Source organism: Cervus elaphus, chromosome 27 (genome assembly GCF_910594005.1).
Source record: "Cervus elaphus chromosome 27, mCerEla1.1, whole genome shotgun sequence".
Classification (NCBI taxonomy): domain Eukaryota; kingdom Metazoa; phylum Chordata; class Mammalia; order Artiodactyla; family Cervidae; genus Cervus; species Cervus elaphus.
This window is the reverse complement of record NC_057841.1, coordinates 18,056,061-18,071,373: the sequence shown is the minus strand read 5'-3', so window position 1 is coordinate 18,071,373 and position 15,313 is coordinate 18,056,061.

The window sequence follows — 15,313 nt, the reverse complement described above, 5'->3', positions numbered from 1 at the left end:
CCATCCTTAAGGAAATCAGTCCTGAATAGTCATTGGAAGGACTGATGCTGAAGCTGAAACTCCAATATTATGGCCACCTGATGCAAAGAAATGACTCATTGGAAAAAACTCTGATGCTGGGAAAGATTGAAGGCTGGAGGAGAAGGGCACAATAGAGGATGAGATGGTTGGATGGCATCACCGACTTGATGGACATGAGTTCAAGTAAGCTCTGGGAACTGGTGATAGGGAAGCCTGATCTGCTGCAGCCCACAGGGTAGCAAAGAGTTGGACATGACTGAGCAACTGAACTGAACTGAAAGGTCAGGGAATGCATAACCCTATTCAGACTAGGCTTTCCACATAGGGCCACTAAGGTAATCTCTGGGGAAGCGGGTGTCCAGGGGCTCTGAAGAGAAGTTTCTTGTCCCCAACATTCCTTTTTTGAGTTTCAACTTTTAAATGTCAGAATTTCAGTGACAGTAGCTTACATAAATGAATGGGATAAGCTTTTTTTTTTTTTTTTTCTTTCCTGAGAGTTTTCCCTAGGAGGCAGGAGCAAGAAGTTGGATATGTAACACTTAAAAGGACAGAGAGGATCAAAGGCATGAATAAAAAACTAAATGGAGTATGGTGAGCAGAGCAAGAGAAAAGAAGCTTTCAAAGACCAGCTGTAACTAACTAGCTTTCAATTGCATCTAACTTGCCAGCTGAGGTCAAAAGTCCTGGATTTCAATCAATGCTCTGAAGAGCATTTTAACTGCTCCTCTCCCCGATTGTGAGGCTTCCCAGCTTGGGACAGCGGGTGCTCCCTACTGTTAAATTACTCCGTTTCAGCTACCTCTTCCTTAAATCTCTAAGTCAGTCAACTTGAATTTATCCCAATGAGTTGTGATAAAGGACAGTGTCTCCTCTTTAGATTTTGATTGAAGTAACTCAGGTTAGCTGAGTCCTATCTATAGTCAGATAGGTTCCATGATCGATGCCACCCCTGATGTCCCAAATATCTACCCTGCCAGCTGCTGTAGTTGAACACTCTCTGGGATGAAGAAAACGGTTTTATGTCTTAGGAGGTAGGTCCCCAAATATGTTGTGACAGAATGTGACATGTGTTGAAATTGTGTCTTCACTAGGAATAACAAAGCACCAAACTGTACTAGTGATTTACTTTGTAAAGATTAAAGAATGTTCTTAGTTATATTTTTAGAAACACTATTTTAGTCATTCTATCAAAAAGTGGCTTGGGCCTCAGGAATGGTGAAATGCTGAGAGACAGCCACGTGAAGATGACTATACTCAATCAAATAGGCGTTGACGGAGAAGGTTTGAAAACCATAGGGTTAAAACATTGTGCTATTTGAAAGCCATGATGTTTCTTAGAAAGAGTTCTGCTGGATGGAGATGCCAGCAGCCTTCCTTTGTTAGAATGACAAAGTTCAAACTCCTCTCCTTCTGAAACCTGACAGGACTCATGGTGAGAGGACTCTGTTCTCTGAGTGGCCTCTCACAATAACTTTTCACTGAAGTGTTTTGGAGCAACAAGGAGAGAGTGTTTCTGAGCAACTTAATCGAGGCTTTTCAAGCTAATGTGCTTATGAACTACCTGTGGGCCTTATTAACATGTAGGCTCTGATTTGGTATTTCTGGGTGGGGTCTGAGACTCTTTTCTGACAAGCTGCCAGGTGACACTAACACTGCTGGGCTACACTTGACCAACTATAAACACTTAATCTGAGCTTCATTGGAAGGATGAGAAGGTCAACCCAGCCTGTCTCCTGTGAGCATTAATCAAGTAGTGGAAGGGACAGAACTAAACATGTGTTATGCATTTTCATGAATATTTTGAGACTAAGTCTAGTTGGGACAGGCCTACATGGGATACTGAGGTGCAGATTCCTAAGGAAGATGGTGGGGGTGGGCCATTTGAAATTTCTTTCTGTATCTTCCTGAATCCCACGAGTTTTTCTGTACCATGGGTGCCTTATGCAGGTCAGTCCCTGAGAGTGGGAGGCGTGATCAATGAACGTGCTCAGATTTCCACATCACCCTTCAGGGAGTGTTGCAGGAAGACAAATGCAGTTTATTTTCTCCAGCTCAGCAGCTCATTTGCATAACATGCAGGAGGGAGAATGCAAAGAAGAAAAATACTAAGAGATGCAGAATATGCTAAAATAGGTCAAGGGAGAAAATGAAAGGGTGTTATTCTCTTCAGAAAATGCTATTAAATTAGACCTGCCACAGACCACAAGATCAGTGTTATAAGCATTTTTTTTAGCTACCAAAAGCTTTGATTGTTAGAAAAGAACTGACTAAAGATGTGGGCTCAATAGGGCAAGATGTAGTTTGTGTTGGTTTTGGAGGGGAAAGCACCTTATATATCTTTGGGCAGGCCAGGTCCTTGGTAAAATATGTTGGCAAACTGTTTCCATCAGCCCTGTAATCTAATGCCTTCCTTTCCTCACATTGTTTTACAGGTACCTATTTCTCTTTATTTACATTAATTCATAGGACTATATTACTGGCATGACATGTAATTTTCCTAGTTGTGTTTGTCTTATTTTCTAAATTTACAAAACAATTAGTTTTGCTATGATATTCATTAATATCCTTAGTTTAGTAATACTTATCCTAAAGCACTAAGGGCAGACTGTCAGGTACTGTGTTTGGTGGGTATGTTGATTCTGTTACCAAATTGGTTGTGTGAATCCCAACTTGGGCCCTAGCCCAGTTGAAGTTCCCCACCTTGGTGGGGAAGATTCTTTTCCAGCTCAGATTTATATAGCCAATAATGAAACCAATGCTGAGACCAAAACAGCAGAAGATTTATTCAATGGCCAGAGGATGGAGAAGTGGAAACTTAGTTCAAACATCAGCTTCTCAACCTGACTTGGGCTGAAACAGCTTGAATAGTTTTGAATAAGCATGCCTTTGCTTTAAAACCATAACATAAAATGTCCTTGAGGGATCACAGCAGTGTTAAATGTTAATATACAGAACAGTGACTATACAGGTACGTTTCTTTCACATCCAATGTGGTTATGTATTAAAGCATAAGAGTATGTAGCTGAAGCTTAGCTTCAGGTCAAGGTAGAAGGGGGTGAATAGAGGGAGGAATATTCATGATTTACTGGAGAACAGGAAGAGGAGTGTGATTTGCTCAGATCTCCAACCACACTCCTTTTCAGTTCTTGTATGGAATTTTCTGGTTGTTGTCATGGCGATTTTTAACTGTCATAGTGCCGCTGGGTGTATCATTTAGCATGCTTATGTATTACAATGAGAATATAATGAGGTTCAAGGTCTATTGGAAGTCAAATCTTACATCTTGGACCTAGCTGGTTCTAACCAGTTCTTATTTTTCTCTTTGTGGCTCTATCTTTTGTGGTTAAGCCTGAAACTCAGTTAAGAGTATTTCACCTCCATCCAGGGGCAGGGGTATGAATCTGGGGCAACAGCCAGGTGACAATTCTGCTGATTTCAGAGTGCTTTCCACCCAGCACTGTAAAATTACCATTTGTACCCCTCAACGTAATAGACAGTCTTACCTTCATACACAAAACAAAGCCCTAACTGCCTTCTTAATGAATCACAAGAAAGAATGTTATATAAAACTCTTGAACTTCATATTAAAGCAGTTCTCTTGTATAAGATCAGAATCTTCCCACTAGTTTTCCTTTTAACTGCCTCCATATTTCCCCCACTCTAGGAATCCTGACAACTGGACAAGTGGAGAAGTATCTCATCAGACTCATAGTCTACATTTCAAATTAGAAGAGGTTATAGTAAAGTTAAGTTAACACAGTACACCAACAACAATATTTCCTGTATGTAAGATGGTCACAAAATAGTAATCCAAATTCATGGTTCCCTCCTGAGTTTGTCTTTATTTTTAGTGGTTGCCCATTTCCCTGGAAATGAATGAAGGTGACATTATGATATCCTCATACTGAATCTAAAGGTTTAGGGCTAGAATGGAGCAGGCCGAAATTTGAATTTTCCTGAGGAGGATAGAGGAGAGAAGACAGGGACTTGACTGTCAGCTGGGGCTAAGGGACCCCACTGGAGTTAGAAATTGAGAATACAGAGCTCAAGTGGCTGAATTTCATGTTCCTAGATGAGCAAGCAGAAATTGGCATCAGCTGGAACAACAGCGAAGTTAACTGTAGAATCAGATATGTATTGATGGCCCCTTTATTGTTCTGAGGATTGTTGTAGCCCATAATAGGATAGCTTAGTTTGAAGCATCTTGAGAGACATGTGATTTCCTCTGGAGGGATTTCTCCTTGCCCCTGCAGTCATAAGAAGCAGAAGGATGTTCTCTGCTGAAAGATGTATCTCTTGACTCCATTTCTCAGAGATGTGAGCTTTACTTGTGAGACAGAGTCAAGTGGCAATGGCTCTGTTTTCATTTATAGGAGCCATGTACTATATTTCTGTCCCACAGAGAAGTCTTTGAGCCCCTTTCACACTTTGGCTTTTAAATATCATTTCTCTCCAAAACGCATTTCTCTGTAAATAAAGAGCTATGAGTCATTCTGCTTTATTATTCTTTCCTCTGAGGGGCAACTCCGGGAGATAAACAATACCCAGATAAATAAGGCTTAGAGAATTGTGGGCCAAGGCTTCTATTGATTCACAATATATTTCTCTCTCTCTCTCAAATAAAGAAATAATGATAGTAATTACTTTAAAAATGATTCTCTTTTTTAATCATTTTAAATTGCTATTTCCCACTCTACTCAGATACTAATTGTTTTTATGGCACTATTGTAACTCATGGGAAAAAGGAAGATGGAAAAGGCAGCAGAGAAAACACACTCACTCCTGGGCCGCATCTCTAAGGCACAAAAGAGACTTGCAGTAGCTCATCTACCAAACCTTCTTCAACTCTCAGTCTGGAGATCTGTGGTGGAAGACAGAAAATTTGAATCTGCTGAGTGTGTTATATGCAGTGGAGGAAGAATATTTGGGGGAATAGGTATTTAGATATGTCCTCATACAATTTGAGGACAATTGTATGAGCTGATATTGAATTTGGTATGTAAGTTGGGCAAGAAGGCTGAACTGGGATATAAACTGTGCTTTGCCACTTCTTATCTGTGGTGGCGCTAGTGATAAAGAACCTGCCTGCCAATGCAGGAGACATAAGAGACGTGGGTTCGGTCCCTGGGTTGGGAAGATCTCCTGAAGTAGGGCGCGACAACCCACTCCAGTATTCTTGCCTGGAGAATCCCATGGACAGAGAAGCCTGGCAGGCTACACTCCATGGGGTCACAAAGAGTTGGACACAGTGAAGACACTTAGCATGCACCTGTATATACATTTGGATGGCAAGTCACTTTCCTGATGTTTTGTTAATCTTTTAGCAAATTGTTAAAATTCTTAATTTCTCTATCTCATTGTGGCGGTGCTTATCTTAAATGATACTTATTCCAAGTAAAAATTGCTACATCTATTTTGCTTATCATTGGACAGCCAGTCCCTCAAACTGTCCTCAATACATAGTCATGTTCAGTAAATGTGTGTTTAGTAACTTTAGGAAAGCTGTGATCCATGTGGTTTAATCTCAGAGTGGTGTCAGAGTTAAAGAAGTGCCAAATCCTCAGTTATTTACAAAATAACTCAAGGCTTTACATGCACTTCTTCAGCACATGCAAAATGGTAAAAAGTCCTCAACAATGCTTCTTAAAGTCCTAATTTTCCTCTCAATTAGTTTCTCTCAAAAAAAGAGAGCAGCTCCTATACTTTTCCCAAATTTCTCAAACTGAGCTTCCTTCATCCCTAAAGTGTTCTTTCATCTACTTCTTTTTATTTTCCCATTTTGGATTGTAAACCCCCAGAAGTTTCTCTGACAAGGCATAAAAGGTGTGAGAGGTGAAAGAAATTGCACCTGCAAAGCCCAAAGCTTCTTAGTTGTCATGACAAGAAAACTGGAAGCACCTATGTGGCTTATTACTATTGGATTTATTAACTGAATAGTTGGTTGGATGGAAACAAGGAAAGCAATCTGGTTTCATACCTTAGTAGAAGCCTCTGAATGTGAAAATCGCTTGAAATAATCACTCCCTGTCATGTTTTTATTGTGTGTGTGCACGTGCCTGTGTGCTCAGTCACTCAGTCGTGTCTGACTCTTTGTGACCCCATGAACCGTAGCCTGCTGGGTTCCTCTATCCATATAATTTTCCAGGCAAGAATATTGGAGTGAGTTGTCATTTATTTAGTTTTTTTTTTTCCCCTAATGTTTGTGTTTTGCATCTTTTGTACCCAAATATTTAATAGGCTTTTAAAGAGAAATAACTTAGTGTATAATACCTAGCATACTCTTTTAGACTCAATGATTAAAAATATTTGTGGAGATAATTTAAAGTCAAGAATGAAGTTGTCTAAGAGATGTGATATTCTGAGCCATTACCAGCTGTTAGACTGGTAATATATGTTATCATATAAATTCAAGAAATTTAAGAAGGGATGCACAGTCATGAGTAGTAAACAAAATAGCTTGGGGAATCAGGGAAGAGAGACCTCGGGGTGCAGATGAGAGTTGAGATGCAAGAAAGTACTGGGAGGGAATTGGCCAGAAAGAAAACAGATAGAGGAAAAGAGGAGGGCCCATCAGAGTAACAAAACTTGTATTAAATTGTACCATTGTTCCAAACAGTTTTCTCCTTCCCCCACCCGAGTGAGCAGACAATAATTATAATTTCCTTTCCTACTCCTTTGCCTTTTTTGTATAACTTATTTTGGCTAGTGGAATGTGAACAGAAGCAAAGTTTCTTCTCAGAATTTCACTTCTAAGCAAAAATTTAAAAACCATTGTGAGATTTCTCTGTTGGTCTTTGCTTTTTGATATAAGCCTAGCAAGTTCCATGTGAATACCTTGCTTCAGGTTGATCTCAGGAGAAGGATTTAATTAACAGAAGGTGTTTTTTCATAAATTAAGAACTTTTTTGGGGGGGAAAATATTCTACTTCAAGCTATAGATTACATGGAAAGTAAATTATTATTATTCAATAGATTCTGAAATGGAAAGTAACTAAAGTAGTCAATAACTGCTTGGGCAATGATGCATTATCTTTTATCTCTGAACAACATTGAATTTTAAGAATAATCAGGGAAAATTCCTGTTTTTGAAACAGTATGGAGTTTCACATATGCTCTTCATCTTGAGAAAACCATGTTTTGTCTCTACCAAGCAGAATTTTACCAGTCTACACATCCAAATCTTTCACCAGAAATTAGAATAGTGGCTGAGACTGGGGAGCTTGCCTGGATGCAAGTAGTGGAGGGCGTCTTTCAGTACTGTTCTATATCCAGATAACTGACTGGATCTTATGCAGCATTTCTGCTCCCAAGTTTCCCTGGATGTTGGAAATGGTTTCTGGGCCAGTAGTAAGGACCATATCATTCAAATTAGTGAGAAGGCAACAGGCAGGAAGGCCAGGGGTCTCCAAATGGAGGAAATAGGCTGCAAGGGTCAGACATTTTTATCTCTCTTAAGCGGCAGGAGGAAACAAACTAGCGAGATATATATATATATATATATATATATATATTTTCCTTCTCTGTACAAATTTAAAAGGAGGTTTCTTTTAAAATGCTGTGTTGCCATGACACCTGGTTTCACCTGAAGCTAACTATTCTCAAACCTTGAGTTAGCCAATACATTTTTCTTATGGAAATGTTTATCTTAAAGCTATGTTAATGTGCTATGCATTTACCCCAGACTCTAAGTTCCACCAAAATGGCTCAAGCTACTTGACAAACCAGTGTGTTATACTCAGGTATTGTTCCCCTAATCTATGTAAATGAAACTATTTGTGTGGTAATCTGCCCTTCTACAAGATTCAAGTCAATCGTTTTATGGCCTGAGATAAATTATCTGGTGCCATTCTGAATTTTAAGACATTCCTTTCTTTTCATTAACAGATTTTGAGTGACTATATAACATACAGCTGAAGACTAGCAGGGGGATACTCTTTCTGTCCCCTTCTGATGCCTATGTCAGAAGCTTTCTCTATCTCCTTTATACTTTAATAAAACTTTATTACACAAAAGCTCTGAGTGATCCAGCCTCATCTCTGGCCCCAGATTGAATTCATCTCCTCTGGAGGCCAAGAATCCAGGTGTCTGGTCGTTCAGCAACAACCTTTCATTAGCACAAATGGTCTCTGGCTGTATCTCCATGAGAGCAGAATTATTTATTTTTATGTTCTTTGTTCATCTTTGATGCCTTTGAATTGTGGTGTTGGAGAAGACTTGAGAGTCCCTTGGACTGCAAGGAAATCAAACCAGTCAATCCTGAAGGAAATCAATCCTGAATATTCATCAGAAGGACTGAAGCTAAAGTGCCAATATTTGAGCCACCAATGGGAAGAGCTGATTCATTGGAAAAAGACTCTGATGTTGGGAAAGATTGAGGGCAGAATGAGAAGAAGGTGACAGAGGATGAGATGGTTGGATGGCATCACCAATTCAATAGACATGAATTTGAGCAAGCTCTGGGAGATAGTGAAGGACAGGGAAGCCTGGTGTGCTGCAGTGCTGCATGAGGTTGCAAAGAGTCAAACATGCCATAGTAACTAAACAACAGTACATCTTAACTAATAAACTGGGAGAAATAAAGTTTCTTGGTAGAATTTAACAATAATTACCACAATTATAATGGTTCATATATATGAAGCATTTTCCATGGGTCAATGTATTGATTAGGATTTTTTGATTACAAGTGATAGAAACCCTAACTTAGTTACCCTAATCAAGGGAAGCTTATTGTAACATGTAATCAAAAGTGAGCAAAACAGGAAGTGTCTAGCTTTGAAAACAATTCAGACCAAAGACTGGAAGCTCACCAGCACTGTCTTTCTCCTCATTTCTGTTCTCTCTGTATAATGGCTCCGTTTTTCCAACTGTAGACTTGCTTTTTCCATAGGTTATTTGGGAATCATTCTTCCCAGCTAGTGCATTCCCAGTTTGCCTGAGATCTTCCCAATTTTAGTGCTCAAAGTTCTGCATATGGTAAACCTCTCGATCCTGGCTGGTCACCAGAAATGACAGAGACTCTTTCCTCAGGCTCTAGGTCAAAGAGTACTCTAGTTTGGTCTTGGTTGGGTTATGTATCCATGCTTGAGAATCAGTCACTGTGGCTGGGGAGTGAGGTACTATGATTAAACTAGCTTAGATCAGATGCCGCCGAAGGGCACTGCTCACTGAGGAAAGAGAGGCAGATTGGGTAATGTGATGGCATGTTGCATTCTGAAACTTGCCAGGGGAGAGATGTGGGCAAACCTAATATTCACTACAATTAGTATTAGATACGATGCTGAGCACTGCATCCAAGTTACTTCTTACCAATGACAGGAAACTGAGTCTTCAGGAGGTAGTGAAGCCCACAAGTGAAATCTAAAATGTCCTCACAGATGGTTTGCTTGATTCCTGTAAGACCTAAGATCTAGTTTTATAGTCTTGTTTGTTTTGAATACCATCTATGAACACTCCACGGAGAAGGAAACCTACTCCAGTATTCTTGCCTGGAAAATTCCATGGACAGAGAAGCCTGGCGGGCTACAGTCCGTGGGGTGGCAAAGAGTCATACACGACCGTGTGGCTGAGCACATGAACACTCCATACCACGCACATCCTTTTTCCTCTTGAACTTCTGGAGTACTAATTTTTGTTTTCAATTGTGTTTTTGTTATCGTATGCTTTCTTGTATTAAAAATGATGTCTCCTCGAGAAGCTTCTACTCTAAGCTGTTTGAGGGCAGATGATGCATGGTCAGTCTCTTTGAATATCCTGATTATTAATCAATTTTTCACCTAATGTTTTATGTTATGACTCTGTGGATTTTTTTAACCTTGTACCAGTTTTTTTCATGCATATGTGTGTATGTTTACTAAACTTAAATGCTGTTGAAATTTAGAAACTGTTAAATTTAAAAACAATTTTTATTTTTAGAACTTTTCCTCTTGGGTGTTGTTGTTGTTCCATCCATCAGTCATGTCTGACTCTTTGCGACCCCATGGATTGCAGCACACAAGGCTACCCTGTCCTTCACCATCTCCCAGAACTTGCTCAAATTCATGTCCATCGAGTCAGTGATGCCATCCAACCATCTCTTCCTCTGTCGTCCCCTTCTCCTCCTGCCTTCAATCTTTCCCAGCATCAGGGTCTTTTACAGTGAGTCAGTTCTTCACATCCAATGGCCAAAGTATTGGAACGTCAGCTTCAGCATCAGTCCTTCCAATGAATATTCAGGATTGATTTCCTTTAGGATGGACTGGCTTGCTCTTCTCACAGTCCAAGGGACTCTCAAGAGTCTTCTCCACCACCACAGTTCAAAAACACCAATTCTTTGGTGCTCAGCGTTCTTTGTAGTCCAACTCTCCACATCCATACATGACTCCTGGAAAATCCACAGCTTTGACTATATGGACCTTAGTTGGCAAAGTAATGTCTCTGCTTTTTAATACGCTATCTAGGTTGATCATGGCTTTTCTTCCAAGAAGCAAGTGTCTCTTAATTTCATGGCTGCAGTCACCATCTGCAGTGATTTTGGAACTCAAGGAAATAAAGTCTGCCACTGTTTCCATTGTTTACACATCTAATTGTCATGAAGTGATGGGACCAAACGCCATGATCTTCGTTATTTGAATGCTGAGTTTTAAGCCAGCTTTTTCATTCTCCTCTTTCACCTTCATCAATAGGCTCTTTAGTTTCTCTTAGCTTTCTGCCATATAGGTGGTATCATCTGCATATATGAGGTTACTGAAATTTCTCCGAACAATCTTGATTCCAGCTAGTACTTCATCCAACCCACATTTCGCATGATGTACTCTACAAATAAGTTGAATAAGCAGGGTGAAAATATACTGCTTTGATGTACTTCTTTCCCAATTTGGAACCAGTCCATTGTTCCATGGCCGGTTCTAACTGTTGCTTCTTAACCAGCATAGATTTCTCAGGAGACAGGTAAGGTGGTCTGGTATTCCCATCTCTTTCAGAATTTTCCACAATTTGTTGTCCACACAGTCAAAGGCTTTAGTGTTGTCAATGAAGGAGAAGTAAACTGTTTTTCTGGAATTCTGGAATTATCTTGCTTTTTTCTATGATCCAGCAGATGTTGGCAATTTGATCTCTGGTTTCTCTGCCTTTTCTAAATCCAGCTTGAACATCTGGAAGTTCTTGTTTCACCTACTGTTGAAGCCTAGCTTGGAGAATTTTCAGCATTACTTTGCTAGTGTATAAGGTGAGTACAACTGTGTGGTAGTTTGACTATCCTTTGGCGTTACCTTTCTTTTGGATTGGAATGAAAACTGACCTTTTCCAGTCCTGTAACCACTGCTGAGTTTTCCAAATTTGCTGGCATATTGAGTGCAGCAATTTAACAACATCATCTTTTAGGACTTGAAATAGCTCAACTGGAATTCCATCACCTCCACTAGCTTTGTTCATAGGCATGCTTCATGAGGCCCACTTGACTTCACATTCCAGTATGCCTGGTTCTAGGTGAGTGATCTTACCATTGTGGTTATCTGGGTCACTAAGATCTTTTTTTGCATAGTTCTTCTGTGTATCTTTCCACCTCTTCTTAATATCTTCTGCTTCTTTTAGGTCCATCCATTTTCTGTCCTTTATTGTGCCCATCTTTGCTTGAAATATTCCCTTTGTATCTCTAATTTTCTTGAAGAGATCTCTAGCTTTTCCCATTCTATTGTTTCCTCTATTTCTTTGCATTGTTCACTTAGGAAGGCTTTCTTATCTCTCCTTGCTCTTCTTTAGAACTCTACATTTGGATGGATATATCTTTCCTTTTCTCCTTTGTCTTTAGTTTCTCTTCTTTTCTCAGATATCTGTAAGGCCTCCTCAGACAACTGTTTTGCCATTTTGAGTTTCTTTTTCTGGGGGATGGTTTTGATCATTGTCTCCTGTACAAAGTTGTGAATCTCCATCCATAGTTCTTAAGGCACTCTATCAGATCTAATGCCTTGAATCTATTTCTCACTTTCACTGTATGTTCATAATATTTGTAAGGGATTTGATTTAGGTCATTCCTGAATGGTCTAGTGGTTTTTCCTACTTTCTTCAATTTAAGTCTGAATTTGGTAATAAGGAGTTCATGACCTGAGCCACAGTCAGCTCCCAATTTTGTTTTTCTTACTTTATAAAGTTTCTCCACCTTTGGCTACAAAAAATATAAAAATATAATCAATCTGATTTTGGTATTGACCATCTGATAATGTTCATATGTAGAGTCGTCTCTTGTGTTGTTGGAAGAGAGTATTTGCTATGACCAGTGTGTTCTTTTGACAAAACTCTGTTAGTCTCTGCCCTGCCTCAGTTTGTACTCTAAGACCAAACTTGCCTATTACTCCAAGTATCTCTTGACTTCCTATTTTTGCATTCCAGTCCCCTATGTTAAAATGGACATCATACCCTTTGGGTGTGGTGGCCATCAAATGTTTTTTTTTTTTTTTAATATGGTCATCAATTACAAAGAAAGGCTGACATGATCATTAAAATTGAGTCACTCTTACTTATTCTGAAGTCAATTAAAGTTAGACATAGTCTTAATAGGGATAAAGAGTGTTACTTTAGAAAGACAGTTAAATGCTACTTATACACACTGAAGCAAATGATTAACCCAAGGAAATTTTCCATGCTAAGTATTTGCAGAAATGAGGATATTAATGGGAGTATTTGTTGAAAAATCATTTAGCAAAACACTGATTTCCAGCCTGCTTATGGTATTTTTTTTTTTTTAGTATTGATGAATTATTTTTTGATGACATGTTTTTAAACATAGAAAGAAACTGTTTTAAAATAGACTTGTGTAATTTAGAGATGGATTAAAAAAAAAAAAAACCTAACTAACTTTGGGCTAGTTACTTCACTTCTTCGGTACTCAACTTTGCCCTCTGTGAAGCGGTGGTTTTAAAGTTGAGCCACAGGATCTTAGAGTTTCATCTTCTTACCCTAATAGACTTGGTTTTATTTTACTTTTGTATCTATAATTGGATTCTATGTCTGTCATAAATAGATCAAAGTTTTTAATGGAAAATGCTAAAAAACATTTAGTCAGTTGGCATTTTAGGCCTTGACTAAATGAAATCCACTGATTTTGTCAAATCTGAGTTGAACTGCAGATGTTTTTTAGTCACTAAGTTGTCTCTGACTCTTTTGCAACCTCATGGATTGTAGCTCACAAGGCTCCTCTGCCCATGGGGTTTTCAAGTTAGGAATACTGGAGAGGGTTGCCACTTCCTTCTTTAGGGGATCTTCCTGATCCAGGGGTTGAACTGATGTCTCCTGCATTGGATTCTTTACCACTGACTCACCAGGCAAGCCCAAATTATAGGTGAAAATGAAAGTCACTCAGTTGTGTCTGACTCTTTGCAAACCCATGGACTATAGAGTCCATGGAATTCTCCAGGCCAGAATATTGGAGTGGGTAGCCTTTCCCTTCTACAGGGGATCTTCCCAACCCAGGGATTGAACCCAGGTGTCCCACATTGCAGGCGGATTCTTTACCAGCTGAGCTGCAAGGGAGGCCCAAATTATGGGTAGTCATTCCTATAATTCAACTAAAGTGTTATGGTAGCTTTCATATTGTCATATAGATTAAGTCTAAAACAGAGACCAAATTAATAGGATATGATTCTGCAGATAAAGATAGCTTGGATTTTTAGGTTCCAAAGTTCATAGTTCCTGCCCATAATTAAGGATCATGGAAATACAGTTGTTCCTCAATATCTATGGAATATTGGTTCCAGAAGTCCCAAGGATACCAAAATCCTCCATGTTCAAATCCCTTATGTAAAATTGAAGAGTACAGCTGGATGAAGAACCTATGGATAGGAAGGGCCAACCATAATTGTTTAAGTATGAAACCAGATTACTTGATTTTATCCTGTCAGGGATAACTTACCTTCTTAGTGTAGTTTTATTCTGAATCTTTCTATATCTGACACAGTTTAGAGCAATCCAGAATCTCACTATTTCTGGGAAGGTAACTCGTGAAATTCAGCATCATTCATGACATGCAATTATAAAATCTGTATAGAGCCTAGTGTAGTATTAGAGCCATGATGTATACTTCAGTGTGGTTGAATCAATGTTATCTTTATCATGAGATGTCAGGCCTGTCTCTTATATTTACAGCATCCAGAAAAGAATAAAAATGGAGGCTTATATTCTGTGTGTCTAAATACTTAACAGTTATACATCAAGCTGTGCTGTGCTGTGCTTAGTCACTCAGTCATGTCTGACTCTTTGTGACTCCATGGACTGTAGCCCGCCAGGCTCCTCTGTCCATAGGGATTCTCCAGGCAAGAATACTGGAGTGGGTTGCCATGCCCTCCTCCAGGGGATCTTTCCAACCCAGGGATTGAACCTAGGTCTACCACATTGCAGGAGGATTCTTTACCATCTGAGCCACAGGGGAAGCCAAAGAATACTGGAGTGGGTAGCTTATCCCTTCTCCAGGGGAACATCCCCCAGGAATTGAATTGGGGTCTCCTGCATTGCAGGAAGATTCTTTACCAACTGAGCTATCCAGGAGGTCCATACATTAAGCTAGTAAACTGTTAATTCAAATACATTCTCCTTGGTTTATACATAATAATCTGGAATGACAAGTTTGAGTTTAAATCTTGTACATACCACCTGCCTTGGTCTAAGGCCACACACTTTCTCTTTCCACCCAAGCTTCTGTTCTACTTTGTGAGAGACCTTATGTGGCATGAGTGAATGCCCCAGTTCAAGCTTTACCTACAGCATTGCCACAGCCCTCTGAATCCATCCCTCGGGGATGGGGGTATTCATAGCAGTGACTTGGTTTATGCTCCAGATAACAGTCTGAAGAAGAGGTGCATGCAGGGGATTTGGAAGGTTTCAGGCTTCCTGTGGGCACATTCTCTAGGATTTCTGAGGAAGGTCTGGTTAGAGGAGGGTTATTGTGGATACAGAGTCACCTCTGGCTTGCTTCAGACTGTAACCCAAGGAACTCTACAAAAGGAAATAAAAAAAAAAAATTATTTCAAGTTTATTTGGCAAGGTCAAGGGCACAAATTTGTGGGGTGTTGGGACCAAAGATAGGCCCTCTTTATTCTCTTGTTACTGCATCTCTGCTCCTTTAGTCTTTCTTCTTGCAGACCTGCTTTTTCAGCTTTTTCGCTTCACATGTTAGGAAATCTGGGCACAGACTGTTCTTAGCTGTGCATGTGTCAGTCTGGGCAACCAAAAGGATGCTTTTCTTTCTCATTATAAATTTATAGGGCAATGACTTGATTCTTCTTGAGTCATGTTGCTTGTCCTCAACTTATCTAACTGTAGACAG